Source organism: Dipodomys merriami, unplaced genomic scaffold (genome assembly GCF_024711535.1).
Source record: "Dipodomys merriami isolate MVZ:Mamm:240054 unplaced genomic scaffold, mDipMer1.0.p SCAF_278, whole genome shotgun sequence".
Classification (NCBI taxonomy): domain Eukaryota; kingdom Metazoa; phylum Chordata; class Mammalia; order Rodentia; family Heteromyidae; genus Dipodomys; species Dipodomys merriami.
Window position 1 is genome coordinate 86794 of NW_027204248.1, and position 4111 is coordinate 90904.

At 35.8% G+C, this 4111-nt stretch overlaps 1 non-coding gene across 1 annotated transcript; it reads left to right on the forward strand.

Moving 5' to 3' along the window:
* Positions 1-2914: 2914 nt before the first annotated feature.
* Positions 2915-3021, forward strand: LOC138837885 (U6 spliceosomal RNA). Its single transcript, XR_011375488.1, has one exon. It is a non-coding gene; the product is annotated as a U6 spliceosomal RNA (small nuclear RNA).
* Positions 3022-4111: the final 1090 nt, after the last annotated feature.

Genomic DNA, 4111 nt, shown 5'->3' on the forward strand with positions numbered 1-4111 from the left:
AGATACCACATGATCTTTACATACTGACATTTCCGAGTAACTTGCTATCACGTATACTGCATTTTGCAATTCCAATCTGTCAAAACCTACCAGTTTTAAGAGATAAGAGGAGTGGTAAAAGAACTCTTAGAGACAAATACATCTTGAACATATTTTGTTCCAAGCATTCCATCTAAGGCATTTTCAGCAACTAATGAAACTTGCGTTGGCTGTAATTATGTGTCTTTCTCCATGTGTGCATGTATTCATGTGTATATGTATATGTGAATTTGTGTGTATAGTAACATATATGTGTACAATATAAGGGCATATACACACATATATGAATATATAAGTAAATATACATATACAAATATATATGCATATATATCTTTGTTCAGTGACTTAATCTATAGTTCCCAGAACATTGTCATTCTCACAAAGTGTTCATAATAAACTGCTCTGAGGACCTGTGCTCTATTGTACTCATTTCCACCATTACCTTCTTTTTCATTCCTGTGAACAACTTCGGTCTATTTTCCACAGGAGAGCTTTATTTTCATTACATGTAGTTATAAACAGATAATCAAAGACAAAGGTTGTTTGTAAAAGAAAAAGAACTTTTAGGTCACAGGTTAAAATATCTTTTTTTTTGGGGGGGTGTCCAGTCTTGGTGCCTGAAGTCTGGGCCTGGGAACTGTCCCTCAGCTCTTCAGCTCAAGGCTAGCGCTCTATCACTTGAGCCACAGCGCCACTTCTGGCTTTTTTTCTTTTTGCTTATGTGCTGCTGAGGAATTGAACCCAGGGCCTCATGCATGCAAGGCAAGCACTCTACCACTGAGCCTCCTTCCTATCCCACGTTAAAATATCATATCCATCCAAATGATTCCTATGAGATGAAATTTGTAATAGTAGTAAATGTGAAAAGGAATTCCTAGACCTGTTGTTTTGCCATTTAGAATATCAAAGAATAATATCACGTCACTCAAAATTCTTAACGAATGCAAGGGAAGATGTTAGTCCCCATCATGTTCCCACAAAGCGAGTGGATCCTCAAGGATAATAGTAGACCAGCAGAAATTCTATGTAGCAGACATGGAGCATGAAAGAGAAAGAGAGGAAATGAGAGAGCGTGAAAGAGGGAGAAATATCATGATACTGAAAGTGCATAACAGATAAAAAAGAGCTGTACATGAATATTCATACTGTTATCTTTAGACTCTACATGTACATATAAAATGATTCTAATAAAAATTAAAAATGACTCAGAAGTAATTAAAAATGCTAACACAATTTTCACATTAACAAACTCTCAGAGATATTTCATGACTTTGAAAAGAAAAAAGTGGCTGGGGTTAGTATAAATTTAGAAGTATAACAATACACAAAAATATGAAAAGATATTTATATATTTCATTATATAACCCAAAGCAGAAAGAAAATGTTGTTTAGATGAATCTTTAAAACCCAGTCTATCAGGAGCTGGGATGGTGGCTGTTGTAGAGTGCCTGCCTTGCATGCATGAGGCCCTAGGTTTGATTCCTCAGCATCACATAAGTAGAAAAGGACGGAAGTGGTTCTGTGGCTCAAGTGGTGGCACTAGCCTTGAGCTGAGGTACAGCAACCAGGCCCCAGAGTTCAACCCCATGGCCAACAAAATCAAAGTAAAAAACAAAACAAAACACAGTCTCTCACTTTTGTGACCTCAACTCTGTAATATCACTGCTTCAGCCTAGGGCTAAGATTTTAAGTGTGGACATTTATCATCCCTCCTTATTCTGACTGTACTTGATAATTTTTAATCAATATTTTGTTCTTAATTTTGCTTTTTGTAAATTCACATGCAACTATAAAAAATGGTTTGGCCATCCCAGTAACCTTCTCAAAGTACCTCCTGATGATAGAGAACAAAAGGTTTTATTATATTACAAGGGAAACAATACTACAAATAAAGAAACACAATAACTAAATATTAATGATTAATAAAATAAAGTACCAAAGAATTACCAGTGTTTTCAGTATTTGAAGTGTACTTACATATTTGATTTTACTATTCTCACATTCCTGTACATTTAACACTGAATAAGATTATGATATTCAACAAGAGTTTTAGGCTATGTGTAGTTTTTAAAGTTACCCACTAAGATTGCTTTGTATGACTCATCTCATCATTTGTATATGTATATGTATATGGCTTATATCATCATTTGTTCCTCACTAACATATAAAGTAAGGAAGCCCTAAAGTTTTAAGAGAAACTATGCAGTTAACAAAGTCTTAACTCTTCACTCTGCTTCTTTACACTAAGACTTTGCAACATCTCATTAGTAATGTTTCTCTAAACTGAAATGTAGTTTTTAGTAGCATATGTCTGCTACCATAAATCTTAAATATTTATAGAAAAGTTGTATGACCTGACAAACAATCCTAATTTTGGCCTATATAAGCAAATTCCCAAAATTAAATATATTTAAAACATTAAAACTTTTAAAAACCCTTAACACTTGCCGCAGTGTTCATTATGACAGGTGCCTTATACAGAATAATTGAATTCGTCCTCCTACACATCTCTTTTTTAATTTTTATTTTTTGTGAACATACTGTACAAAGGGGTTACATTTACATGGGCAAGATAATGAGTACATTTCTTATCAAGCTTGCAGCCTCCTCCTTTGTTTACCCTTCACATCCCTTCCCAGCCTTCCTCCGCCCCCCCCACCTGATTCCACCCCCCTCCCCCGATCTTACACATCTCTTGAACAACAATATCTGGGATTATTTTGTTTTTGATGTGTCAATCTTGGCTATTCTTAAATGTGTGCTTATGTAAGAAGTACATGGTTCTAAAATTTCACTAGAATTCTTCAAAACTTACTTTTCTTTGAATTGTCTAGTTTAAGAAAATCAATTACACTTTATATATAAAAAGTGCTCTGTGCTCAATTCAGCAGCACATACACTAAAATTGGAGCAGTACAGAGAAGATTAACATGGCCCCTGCACAAGGTTGATATGCAAATTCTTGAATCATTCCATATTTTTACAACTAAAGATGCTGGAGAGGATGTGGCCACAAGGGAACCTTACTTGATTCTTGGTTGGAGTGTTAACTTGTTCAACCACTTTGGAAAGAAGTTTGGAGGCTCATCAAAAGACTCCATATAAAGCTCCCCTATGACCAAGCAATCACACTTTTGGGGATTTACCCAAATGATCACAAAGAAGACCATACTAAAACTACCAGAACAACTATGTTTACTGCAGCATTATTTACAATAGCTAACATATGGAGCCCACCCCGATGGCCCACAGAAGATGAATGGATCATGAAAATGTGGTATATATACACAATGAAATTCTATGCCTCCATGAGAAAGAATGACATCGCCCAATTTGTTAAGAATTGGAAAGACTTGGAAAACAAAATTTATTCAGTGAAGTAAGCCAAGTCCAAAGAAACATACGTCCCATGGTTTCCCTTATTTTCCACAGCTAATATATGTCTGGATAAGCAGAATAGATCAGAAGCTATGTGCATATCAGATAAGATGATATTACAGGAAATGAACCAGACAAGTGTTTTTTTTTTGTTACTTGCTATTGTTTCTAAGATACTTATAATGTGTGATGTGATTTTTTTTTGTTCCTTTATATGTTCCTCCCCTATGCTCTAATCCATGTTTTCACTGTATTTGAAGTTGGTGCGCCTACACCCTGTGTATACGTTTCTCTAATTTGGGGAGGGGAAAGGGAAATACAAAATTCTTAAACAAGGATACAGGTTGAGATGCACAAGACACTATCTTGAAAAATGAACTTTACAATTTAGGCAGGGGAAGGGGGAGGGGAGTGTATTTGTGGAGGTGGGAGGGAAAGGATGGTGGAAGAAAAAGAAAGGAAGAGGTAACAATGCTAGTTAGGAAATGTACTCATTATTTGCTCATATAAATATGACACCTCTGTACAGTTATTTTTACAGGTGGACCCATTGCAACAATGAGAATTACAAGTCATTATGTTGAAAACGAACTTTACAATTTTGGTGGGGGGAGCAGGGAGGATTGGGTGGGAGGGCTAGGAGGATGGGAAGGGATTGGAAGGGGAAACAAAGGAGGATGCCACAATGCTTGAT